Source organism: Eumetopias jubatus, unplaced genomic scaffold (assembly GCF_037043125.1).
Source record: "Eumetopias jubatus isolate StellerSeaLion01/CBP00866 unplaced genomic scaffold, mEumJub1_p1.0 scaffold_80, whole genome shotgun sequence".
NCBI lineage: Eukaryota > Metazoa > Chordata > Mammalia > Carnivora > Otariidae > Eumetopias > Eumetopias jubatus.
In genome coordinates, this window is record NW_028274886.1 from 52,874 (window position 1) to 65,868 (window position 12,995).

Here is a 12,995-nt window from a genome sequence, read left to right on the forward strand (position 1 = left end):
ATTGTGACAGAGACCACCCAGATTCAAGGAGAATGGGTCTGTGTCTTAATGGACAGAGTGGCAAAGAATTCGCAGCCATCTTTTATCCATCCGAGGTACCCAGAAGAGACCATGAAAGCCCATATATTTAACATGTGACCTAGATTAAGGTTTCTCAAACTTGTCTTTACCTTTTCTTCTTCTGTCATGCTAGTTTTTAATGTTAAGTCTTTTTTAAAATACAAGTTTTCTTTCGGCTCTTAAGGCCTGTGATTCTGAGACAAGGTTGCGTTATTTTTAAATGTAAAATACCTGGAATATAGTTGGGATTCTATAGATGTTTATCGTTCATCATTTTTCCTTTTACTGTAAGGCAACTGTAAGATTTAACAAATAATGAAGAATGAGCTACAACTCAGAGGAACAAAATGGATTAAGTTGTTTGAAAGTACAAATATTCTACTTTATCTTTTACAACATACACACTCCATTTCCCAGCTTGTCATTTCCTTGTCTGTCATCACACTTCACGCCTGTGAGCTCTTTGGGGGCAGGGGCTCTGTCTAACTCATCCTTATACTGTATCCCCAGAATAAATACCATACCCTGGGAAATAGCAGGCACTCAGTAAATATTTGGGGAAACTTAACAAAGGCAACAAAACAACTTGAATGTATGTAGAATAATATACCAATAACTCTAATTTACTAATAGATGTTTGTCTTACTGAACATCTACTGTGCTGACTCCTAATGAAGCAGAAATGCATCTGGTGGCGTGACAGTTGAGTGAATGTACTTGTCATTTTAATTGTTTTAATACACTTGTAAGCCAGGGACATGTATTATTCTATCTCTGATGAAGAAATTCAAAATGTGTACCGAAGTTAATATTAATTCACAATTGTGTATCTACCAAAAGTCCCTATTGATCTCTACTTCAAAAGGTAAGAAGACCTCTTTGTCTTTCTAGTGAAAGTGTATTTTAATCTAATTGCAAGCCATTAGGCATTATCTATTTAGCTGAAATTAATACTAATGCCAGACACTTGGCCTGAAGTATCATCTTCTCATTTTGATGTAGAGTTTCCCTCTTCATTTGGTCTTCCTTTTTTTTTTTTCTTCTCAAATGATAAAGAATAAATAAGACTGAATATGCAGAGCACTATTTCGTTTGAAAATTGGCTTTCTCAGTACCAGGCATAAGTTTGTACTTTTCTACAACCCAAGGCCCATAGAACCCCTACTGTTAAGCTACTCCATGATACATATGAGATCTCTGAAATTCTGGTCTGACAGTTCTGAGATGACTCAATCTTGCTCCAAGTTCAGAATGTAGCTTATTCACATATACAAGGAAAAGGCTATAGAAACTATTTTCTTTGGGAGTGGAGTCAAATACTTGGTGGGGGAAAAAATAGCTCCATGAAGATAAATCAAGAGGAAGATGGGTAGGCAAAACTAATACTCCATTAGGAAAGGATGTGTTTTTAATCTCTATAAATAATCAGGGTTGAACCAATAGGATATCTGTATCTACCTACCTACCTAGCTACCTACCTATCTATCTTGATACTATGTAGAAAGAGATTTATTATGAGAGACTGGCTCACATTATTACAGAGGCTGAGAAGTCCCATGATCTGCCATCTGCAAGCTGGAGAACAGGAAAGCTGATGGTGTAGTTCTAATCCGAACCGGAAGGCCTGAGAACCAGGGATGCCGACAGTGGTAAGTCCCAGTGTGAGTCTGAAGGCCTGAGAACTGGGGGTGATGGTGTAAGTCTTGGTCCACATTCAAAGGCCTGAGAACCAAGAAAACTGATATTGGAGGGCAGAGAGCAAATTCACCCTTCCTCTCTGTCTTTTTGTTCTATTCAGCCTCTCAAGATTGGAAGATTAGATGATGCCCACCTGCAATGGTGAGGGCAATCTTTACTCACTCAAATGATTCAAATGCTAATATCTTCCAGAAACATCCTTACAGACACACCCAGAAACAATGTTTTACCAGCTATCTGGGCATCCCTTAGTCCGGTCAAGTTGACAAATGAAATTAACTGTCATAATCTTCAATTAAAGCATTCTTATCTGAATAATCTTCAGGACAGCAGCTCTCATATTTTTTGATTGTGAATCATCCAAATTCATTACTCCTCTTTCTATTAAAAAATTTTCAGTTTCAATTACATGCTTCAATACCTGTTTTGTCTTGAGTAGCCATTATGATCTAGCAAAGCGATGAGTAGAAAGGGAGTGCAACCCTGATGTTTATAGCAGCATTATCAACAATAGCCAAATTATGGAAAGAGCCCAAATGTCCACTGAATGATGAATGGATAAAGAGATAAAGAAGACATGTGGATTTTATAGATACATATATACAATGGAGTATTATTCCACATATGTGTGTATATATATACATATACATATACACAAATATATATAGTACAATATGTCTATAAATGGACTATTACTCAGCCATAAAAAAGAATGAGATCTTGCCATTTGTAACAACATGGATGGAGCTAGAGAGTATTATGCTAAGTGAAATAGTCAGAGAAAGACAAATACTATATGATTTCATTCATATGTGGAATTTAAGAAAGGAAACAGATGAACATGGGGGAAAGAGGCAAACTATAGAACAGATAAGACTCTTAACTATAGAGAACAAACTGAGGGTTGCGGGAGGGGAGGTGGGTTGGGGGATGGGCTAAATGGGTGTTGGGTTAAGGAGGACACTTGCTGTGATAAGCTCTGGGTGTTCTGTGTAAGTGATGAATCACTAAATTCTACTCCTGAAACTAATATTACGCTTATGTTATTAACTGGAATTTAAATAAAAACTTGAAACTACAGAAAAGAGAAAGAAAGAAGTATATTAAATAAACTCATTTGGCTACCCAAATTTTGTATTCTAATAACAGCTCCATGGACTATAAAATTAGAATAATTGCGTAAAATGAAGCATAGATATTTATTGTCTATAGATTATATTACTGCTTGTGGTTTTTTGATGACTGCCATGAGTAATAAAGAATTAACTCTTTGTAAGTATGAAGACCTATATATAAGAGTGGCTAACATGGAGAGACAAGGATGATGAGATAGAAAATATTTTAAAAATAGGAATTATTAAATCTCATAAAAATAAAGGTAGTCTGAAAATCAGTAAAGATCAGGTATTTAAATGATGATGATGATGACGACGACGATGATAACACAAAGGTAATAATAATACAACCCCAAACTCATACTCTAGTACACTTATTTGAAAATAAGAATAGAGTCAGGTAGAAAAATTCAGAGAAGTAACTAGTTTGAGTCAACTGCTCTCCTCTTTTATGTACTTCCCCTACCCCAATCAAAACACTCTAGCACTGAAATGGAAAATGATGAACTAGGGCATTAACAACAGATCTCACTACCAACTTCATTAAGACCAATTGCAAATGACTTATCTCAGAGAAATGAAGAGCACCTTCATCCCAGCAATTTCAATGGGGGGTTGCGTTTCACAAGCACACACAAAATATTATGAAAATGAGCATGTGTGGAGGTTTAATAGCTAATTTTCCAAGTTGATTATCTTGGCCAGTTCATTGGGATGCTCTTGCTTCTTAGCTAATTTAATTTGTTTCATCCTTTTTATTGTCTCGCTTAAATAGCAATTAGGGGAGATAGCACTCCATTTAGCCTCCTACTTGCCCCTTTGCTAAATCATGATTTCACCCTGTGCCAGATAGTTACGGGTATATGAAGAGATGGCACTGGTGAAAGGCAGAGTGGGTGAACATACTTGACTCAAGCCTGACTAATCCAGGGAAAAGTTGCCAGTGATCAAAGTGTGTATGTGTGTATGTGTGTGGTGAATACCTTTGAACAACCCATTTATTCAGATATTCAGAAATGTGAAGCATTCCTGCTTGGAAATTCAGATTCACCTCCATGATGCCAACCAATATGCTACAGCTATTTAAAAGCCAGCTTTCAACCTAGGTAAAATATCAGAACCCATCCATTTTGTACTTCTGTTTTAGAACTATATATTTGTCTATGCGACAAAAAGCTATTAGATGCTATAATACTTTTTAGTATATTGTCATTTAAAAAAAGCTTATTAATTACTTGCTTACAGGTAGCCCCAGGTGAGTCGGAAGGGGCTTCCATGACCTGGAGTGCTCCGCTAATAGACTTTGCACACCGCTCTTAAAACTGTATATTCTGATGAGAACAGTACGAGAGGTCTCAATTCAACATGTATAGATTTTATGCCTTTTTTAATAGATAAAAAGGTAGAATTGGTCTCTGTTTGCAGACAGCTTTACTTGGGGATGAAAAGACAACATAAAACAGAATGCAAAAAACATATCCTGTAGCTGACTGAAGACTCTTCAGGGCCGACTGGTTAATGAAGTTCAGCTGGTAAACTCCTTGAGGTGGTGAAGCCTTGGTGAGAGACAGTGACTGACATGGCCTGGGTGTCAACCAGGGGACTTCTCTAGAGCCACTTGGCCCTTGCAGCTTTGTGAAATCCACAAAAAGCCACCAAAATAATGGCCCATATTTCCACCCTGTCCCTTAGTCCTCAGGTTCCTTATAGTTCAAAGTGTTGAGGGAAGATTGCAAACACCAGCTTCATTGGAACTTGCATCATTAAGGAGAAAGCAGAAAGGTATGGATCTTCCAGTAGTATTTGCCCTCAGGTATCTCATTATAAAGCATGATAGAACTCTATAAACCGGGGCACCTGGGTGGCTCAGTCGTTAAGTGTCTGCCTTTAGCTCAGGTTCCTGCATCGGGCTCCCTGCTGGCCGGGAAGCCTGCTTCTCCCTCTCCTACCCCCCCTGCTTGTGTTCCTGCTCTCTCTATCTCTCTGTCAAATAAAAGCTTTAAAAAAAAAACAAAACCTCTCTAAACCTTTCGCATTACTAATTTCCTTTGTTTATCTTTCACTCTCTTGAATATGTGAAAGTAGAATCCACGCCCCTCCCAAATTGTAATATGATGAGGAAGTAGTAATCATCATCAGTAGTGGTAGTCTCACTCCCCTAGAAAGGCAAATGGAGCTCAGAAACCCGACTGAAAATGTGCCCTCAACTCAGCGATTTTTGCTTTAATGTTGTAGTTGTCCAGCAACAACAAATTGTCTCTATAGCAGAAAGGAACTTGTCACATGACTCTCTAGGGACTCTTGTAACTAGAATACATTCTAGTAACCGTAAAAGAGGTGTTTGTACACTAGGTAAAGGGCCCCGGTGTGTCTCTGAAACACAGGGGACACTCACTATTTACTGAGTGAATGAGAGAATGAATGCACAAAAATCTGGAAGGCCATTAGGAGGCTCCAAGATGCCAAGCCCTCCTTCCCTGACTGTGTGGTGTGGGAAAATGAGCAGCCTTCACTTTAATAGAGGAGGCAGCATCCTCAGTGGCAATTTTAAGATTTTTTTTTTTTATTTATTTATTTGAGACAGAAAGAGAGAGAGAGAGAGAGAGAGAGCACATGAGAGGGGGAAGGGTCAGAGGGAGAAGCAGACTCTCCGCCGAGCAGGGAGCCCGATGCGGGACTTGATCCAGGGACTCCAGGATCATGACCTGAGCCGAAGGCAGTCACTCAACCAACTGAGCCACCCAGGCGCCCAGTGGCAATTTTAGCAGGCAGGTAGAGAGAGAGTTCTGGGAAAAGACTGAGGGTTTAGGGGTGTTTATTTACTTTGGAGTTGGAATTCTAGAATGCATCGTGGAAAGGATTATCTAGGAGAGCAGCCGTGAGAAAAATCACTTGCCCAGGGAGAAATACAGAACCAGATCAGGAGAGGAGGATGGGAGAGAAGCAATGACTAGAGGGGTTTATACTTTGACATTGAGGAAGACCTGGATGAAATGCAGAGTGGGATCCAGTGGCCCCCAGGCTTCCACTGGGAAACTTGTTTTCTATTCTGCATTGTGTCAAGGATGTGTGTGATCTCCTGATCTTCCTCTGTTTCAGTAACCCCCAGAAAGGCACATCCTGCATAGAGACTAGCACATATTAGGTATTCAACACAAACTTATTAGTAGCATGAATTCATTAAGAAGTATGGAAGCAGGAAATGCAGGATACAGGCTTGAAATGAAAGAATCTTTATTGCTTCTAACTGCTAGGCCTGCCTTGTGCTGCCAAATCACTTCTGGCCAGTTAGTTGGTATACTTGCAGCACTCTCCTGTGGAAGATATTATCTGACCTGTTCTAAAGTACCTGAAAGGGCAGAACTGAGGACACACGCTACAAGTCAGAGGCAAGTAGATTTCAGCCCCAAATATTCTAACAGCTGAAGTTACTCAGAATAAAAAAAAATGCTGCCTTAAAAATGTAGAAAATTCCAACACAGAAAGGATGCAAGTAAAACTCAATGACTGTGTCTCAGGGATGTTTTAGCGGGGGTCCCTGCATTGGGAAAGAGCTTGGTCCCTTCTACCATTAAGAGTTTAGAATTATTTTTGTGCCTGGTATTATGATAGTCTAATACAATAAGATAAAAGCAAACTAGTTAGGAAAGGAGACACGGATCCAATTTATGAAAAGGGCAATAGAGAAAAAGATTGCATCTATATTATCATTATGAAAGCATTTGCCAATAGGTATAGTGCAGAAAGTTAGAAAATGCTGTAATGTTGGGCTGTAATAGGGAACTAAGATGTACTCTGCAGAACGTAGGAGCAAATCTAAATTAGGAAGGGAGAGGCTAAAGGGGTTTGGGGTCATTGAGAAAGGCTTCATGAAGCGGCTAGTTGTTTAGCTGGGCCTCCGGGAAAGGGTTAGAACTGGGACCTGTGCAGGGGGAGGTCCCTCCAGGGAGGACTGAAGTGAAGGAGGCTGCTGTGAGCCTGGCCTGCAAGGGGTTTCGGGAGGAGGCTGAGTGATTGGGTTCACTCAGGCCCTCGGTGTGTGCTTTGAATGGAGATGGTGGGAACAATCAATAGTCATTTGAGGGAATGAAACACACTTAACTTCCTCTTGTCTGAAATCCTGCAGTACCCTGAGTCCATCAGCCTGCTAGTGAGGAGACCTGGGAATCCCAGCTGGGTCCGTAACTAGCTGTTTGGTGACGACACATCACTTCACCTCCCTGAGCCTTATTTTCCTCAATTATAAGGCAAGGGAGTTGGTGAAATCAGTTCTTCTCAAACTTGAACGTACAAATGGGGATATTATCCAAATGCAGCTCTGATTTTGAAGGTCTGGGATAGGGCTTGAGATTGTGTATTTCTAATAAGCTCCCAGGCAGGTAGTGCTGATACACTTTGAGTAGCATGGGGTTGGATGAACACTACACAGATTAGTTTTAATTACGTTCTCATACCGCCTTTCATAGTTGTTTCATAGTTGTATACAACTACATATAGTTTATATAACTAGGTTATAAGGTTAAGAGTGTCTAGCACAGAACTTAATCCGTGGTAGTTACCCAATAAATATTCATTTACTAACATACAGTTTCTCCCTTAAACACTGTGATTACCTATGTTGATGGTTCGATCCTGGCTTTCAAACATGTTGTGCGGATTTAGGAAATCTCATAAAAGTCAAAGAAAAATCTCAGGACTTCCCTAGATCTTGTCTCTCAAGGCTCCTGCTTCTTCCAGGATAAAAGGAAATAATGAGCTGCATAAATACCTGACTGTTGCATTGGTTGCTTTAGGGAAAAACAATTAGATTGGCTTGCCATGCGCTGAGTGGATGGAATGGAGGTTTTCATTCCATTAACACTCATTCCATGAGTCATTCTAAATTCTTGAAAGTATGCCAATGAACCCCAGTGAATTTACTGCAGTTGCCACTGGTAGCATTTTGCCTCTGCACGCAATCAGCAATACTGTAATAACTTATTTCACAAAGAAAATGAGATTGCATGGTTTATTATTTACGCTACTGTTTTGTTTTAATACTGTTATTGTTCCTTTTTATAAGAAAGCATATTGATCTCTATCCTAAAGGACTGAGAAAGAGGAGACTTGAGAGTTCCCGAACTAGCTATGAGAGTATAGTAATAGTATTGACTAGTATTTTGTAATAGTATTGGATATCACTGAAAATGGTGTTATTGCTTTTTGGATTGATGGTAGTAATATAGAAGTGTTCTAAAGAGGTCGCATTGATTGCATAACACATACCTGATTACGGGAGATTTTTACCAGACTTAAGATGGCTTCCAACAAATGGTCTGTGAAAGTAGTAAGATTTCTTTCAGTCCTGTGATGCCCTGATATCTGACCAAAAGTCATTTACATACAGGACAATTTACAGTGGGAAAATGACATTCACCAAAGGATTCCTGAAGTTTGCCGCTTGTCACCTAATACATACAAGGCAATGTTGATCAAAGACAAGAAGAGGAAGTATCACGTTCAGAGTCTTTCCATCAAAGTGATCTAATAGCCCAGTGATAAAATCTATCACACCGACTTGGTATGAAACCTCTGCTAATTAGAGAACTCCATTACAACATCAAGCCCATAGAATATCAGTATCAGGCTGAATCTGTTCTGTCAAAAAATAGGCTGGTTGTACCCAAGCCATATTTAAGGATTGCTCCATAATATATGTGTGCTGGGAAAAATGTATTTGAGTCACTATACTTTAGACAGGTGTCTGAAATCCATATTCAAGTAATTTAAGAAAAAGGAGGATTTATTGGAAAGGTCTTGGGGGAGCTGCCATAATTGGAAGAAGAGTAGGCCGACCAAATCAGAGGAAGGGCCTCTTTCTTGGTTTCCACTTCTCTTAGTGCTGGCTTTATTTTCTCCCACTGCCAACCAGCTTTCTCTACTTGGCAGTTATAGGGTTATTGACACCTTGTTTAAGAGTTTCCCATTTTACAACTTTTTTTCCACCAGGGAGACAGACTCTCTTTTTCCCAGATCCATGTCAAAAAAATACTGGGGAAGAACTGCAATTGGCCATTTCAGGTGGCTTCTCACCCTTGGACCAATCAGCTGTGACAAGGAGGGCTGGATCATGTAAGAGCATACCGGCTCCCGTTGTAACCACATGGCTGGAGTGGGGAGGAGAACAGAAATTTCCAAAATGAGGGAGGAGTGTCTTTGCCAGAATATGGAAATAAATGGCTGGGTGAGGGCTCCTAATGTGTTGGTTGACAGTAGCATCTAATCCTCGATTTGTTTAATACTCCTCGTGTCTCCTACTGGTCATAAATCCAAGGTTGCGAATTCTGTTCTAGATGTTCCATAGTCCCCATCATACAAGCTGCAGGGATCTTCATTCTCCAGACCGTAGAAAACAAAGCTGCCAGAGTGTTTTCTGGGCCCCACACTTGCCTGGGTTAGTGGGGCTATTTTTGCTTCTGTAATTGATTCGCCTGAGTTACAGAAAGAAGGGGAAAGAAAAGGCTGACTGATGGCGTTTGCCGTGGGCACAGAAGGAAATCTGAGAGTCTCCTAATGCAAGTCCTCTTCCCTCCCCTCTGTTGCCACTAGCCCAGGAAACTTTGTGGTCCTCACAAGGAGAGTGTAAGCCACCCAGGAGCCAGGAACAATAGCATGTGTGTCTTTAAATTGTGGGAAGCTCTAACTATAGTCCTTACACAGGCAAAAGTATAACAAATATCTGTGGATCTGTTGTTAGCTTAAACCAAGCTTAACCTGTATAAAAGGTCAAAGAGGTACTTGGAGCTACATAGTGATTTGTAAACATCTCCAAACGTGAACATTTTATGTCTTGTTATTGTGTCCAGATGGGACTAACAGGGCAGAGTCCTCTATTTGTAATTCTATTTGTCAACCCCGTAACGTATTTTAAGGAAGAATATTATAGTTGATAGCAATTTTAATTATTTACCAATAATGAATGAATCTGGGTCCCTATTTAAGAAATGCAAGATTTGTATGATTCAAGCATATTATCTCTTACATGCAAACACTAATGAGTCCTATGAAGGTAACAAACTCCAGAAACAGAAGTAGAATCCAAACAAATGTGTTCGTTAGTCTTATTTGTCTTCTGATGATAGATCTTGAACTGGACACATGTCCAGATTTGAACTTTAAAACACAGGTATTCTATTTTAACAGAAAACTTTCTAGTAAGTTGATTATGTGACCGTTTATGGTAGAAAAGAAGGGGTTCCTAATGCTTACCACGAAGATAATGCTTGTGAAGATAATGGGTTGCGTTTTTCCTAAGTGGAAATCTTTTTATCGTTTTCCCCCAATTTAGTAAGTAACACAGCATCATTGTAGAAAATTTTAACAATTCAGAAATGAGTATTAAATGTGGACAATTTGAATCCCCCCATGATCCTAATCCCTAGAAATAATTCTTAACAATTTGATGTATATGGGTTTCTTTTACGTCACAAGCCCTTGTAGGGCAATTACTATATTCTAAGCACTTATCTAAACACTTTACAGCTGTACCTCATTGCATCCTCCTAACAACCCTACAAGGTAGATACTGTTTCCTTATTGACTGGGGAGGATATGGAGTTTCAGAGGCTTTCATAACTTGCACAAAGAAACATAGTTCTAAATGGCAGAATTGAGATTCAAACACAGCCTGACTCGAGTCCATGCTCTTACTCTATACACCTTTCCAGATCTCTGTTTATGCATATGATGAAAATGTATGTAACATGTTTCCAAGTTCACCTCCTATGGCTAACCTTTCCTTTAACATCCACTTAAAATGGCTTAACACCCCATTCCATGCAACGTGGGAGTCCAGTGTGCCTCCTCTGTAATATTTCTGTGATTTCTTGGAGGTATTTGTGTGGAATCTAAATCCTACTGCCTGGCAGCATCATGTCTAGGCATTTGCTCTCCTCTCTCTTCATCTCTGGATACCACCTTCTTTCTTCTTTTCCCCAGAGTACCACTGATATAAATAAGGCAGTTGTGTGTAGAGAACTTTTCGTGAAGATCTGGGGGTAAAAGAGAGGATTGCAAATAGGGGAAAAAATGAGTACAGTATTTACAATGATTGTTCTCAGAGCCTAAGGGAAAATTAAAACATAAACTTTTTTTTTTTTAATGTAAACATTTTCCAAGTAGCTCCTCCTTGGGCACACTCCATTTCTCTCTCTCTCTCTCTCTCTCTCTCTTTTTTTTTTTTAGGTTTTATTGACTTGAGAGTGAGAGCACAAGCAAGGTGAGAGGCTGAGAGTAAGAAGCAGACTCCCTGCCGAGCATGGAGACCGACGTGGGGCTCGATCTCAGGACCTGGGATCGTGACCTGAGCCGAAGGCAGACACCCAATAGACTGAGCCACCCAGGAGCGCCTCCATTTCTTGGTAGTACATACTGTCCTGTCTTGGGAACTTCTTTCTCTCAGACTCTGTCCTTCAGTTACTTTTTTCTCCGTCCAATATCCTTGTCCCCTTTACACCCAGGCCGTCACTCTTAAATACCACATCACTCTTCTCTTATTATGCAGAGTGATATTGCTCTACTTCTAAATTTTCCTTTCCATTTCATGGTAAGCGTTATCTTTCACAACAGAAACATTTTATGGTTGGAACTTGTTTTTCCAGGGGTTCTCAATGGGGATTGATTTCATCCTCCAGAAGATATTTCTGTGTGGAAACAAAGAATTATCCAGCCCCAAATGTCAATAGTGCCAAGGCTGAGAAAATCTGGTGTACAAGAAGTGTCCACCTTCCTTTGGGGATTGTTTTCTCTGAACTGGACAATGCAGTTTTGGTGGAGCCATAAACCATACACCTACTCTCTGACTCAGATGGCAAGGACCTCACTAGGCTGGGTCCAGGTTTGGAGCCCCACTTCCATGGCCATATGACCAAGAATGGACATTTGGATCAACCTGCACCGATCCTGGCCTGGGGATGTATCCTACAGATGCATTGCTACATATGTGCACGGCGATTGACCAGGATATTCAAGAATTATTTGTAATAGCAGTTACCACCCAAATTTTTATCAAAGGGTGACTGATTAAATTATGGTAAAGTCATACAAAGAAATACTGTCTTGTGTTTGTTTGTAAAGAGCTAACTGGGTAAGCTAGAACATTTCCCAGAATGCCCTTTCCTGGAGGATACCTGAGTTAGAATTGTCTAAAAGAGGAATTGGTGGAAGCCTTGGAAGATGGAAGTGATCAGCATCATGACTCTCTTAGGGGCGTAGAAGTGAGATGTAGTGCCAGACAGACTCAGGGGTGCTGGTGGTTTTTAGCAGGTCCTTGCTCTTTTTTACCCCATGTCCAGCTTTGCTCGATGTCCTTTTCTTTGCTCCATGTCTTCCTGACTGGTACTTTGCCACAGACCTGCAGAAGGAACAGCTGCCCATAGACTTGCCCCCCATTTTCCTTTTTGGTCCTGTTTTGGCAGCAGGATGTGCCTGGCTTCTTAGGTTGACTGGTTGGTGATTCCTCTGAAATGTCAACTCCCCCTTTTGGATCTCTGCTTCCCCAGCTACCCCCCAATATAGAGTCTAATTTCTATAATATATCCCTAATATCATAACTCTAAATGGTTTTGCTTCCCTGAGCGAACCCTGGCTGACACAACTGTGTAACCTTTGAAAGCAATGAGGCAGCTCTATATACTGATGTGAATTGATCTCCTAGATATATTAAGTGAAAACAGCAAGGTGCTAAACTGATGAAAAATATTACAGATAAAGCTAGAGCCCGTTTTGACCAATAACTCTAATCCTGGTCCCCATTTCTTTTCCCCAGAGGTAAATACTGTTATTCACTCTAAATCAATTCTTATGGTCTGGGGAAGAGTCCTCAGCAAATTGCAACTCCTGTAGGAGTTGTCGTGACAAGATTATTTTATTGACATATAAGTAACATAGAATAAAATGCACACATTTTAAGTGCTCACCTTGGTGAGTTCTGATAATTGTATAAACCTGTGTAGCCACCGCCCCAAACAAGACGTAGACCATCCCTCCTCATTTTTCTGTGTTCTTTCCTGGTCAGTTATCCTACCCACTATTGTAACCACTACCTCATTTCTTTTCTTTCTTTCTTTTTTTAGATTTTATGTA

At 40.1% G+C, this 12,995-nt stretch overlaps 1 protein-coding gene and 1 long non-coding RNA gene across 11 annotated transcripts in view; one reads left to right on the top strand and one right to left on the bottom strand.

The window, feature by feature from the left end:
* LOC148161729 (putative phospholipid-transporting ATPase IIB) overlaps positions 1 to 12,995 on the bottom strand; it is a 127,755-nt gene that overhangs the window by 40,412 nt on the left and 74,348 nt on the right. The gene's annotated exons all lie outside the window — the stretch shown is intronic.
* Positions 53 to 12,584, top strand: LOC148161730 (uncharacterized). 2 transcript variants are annotated; one of them, XR_015767385.1, is made up of 4 exons: positions 53 to 95; positions 1,602 to 1,709; positions 11,097 to 11,272; positions 11,513 to 12,584. It is a non-coding gene; the product is annotated as an uncharacterized LOC148161730 (long non-coding RNA). The 2 variants fall into 2 exon arrangements; XR_015767384.1 differs by lacking the exon at positions 53 to 95 and having other exon boundaries at positions 1,142 to 1,709.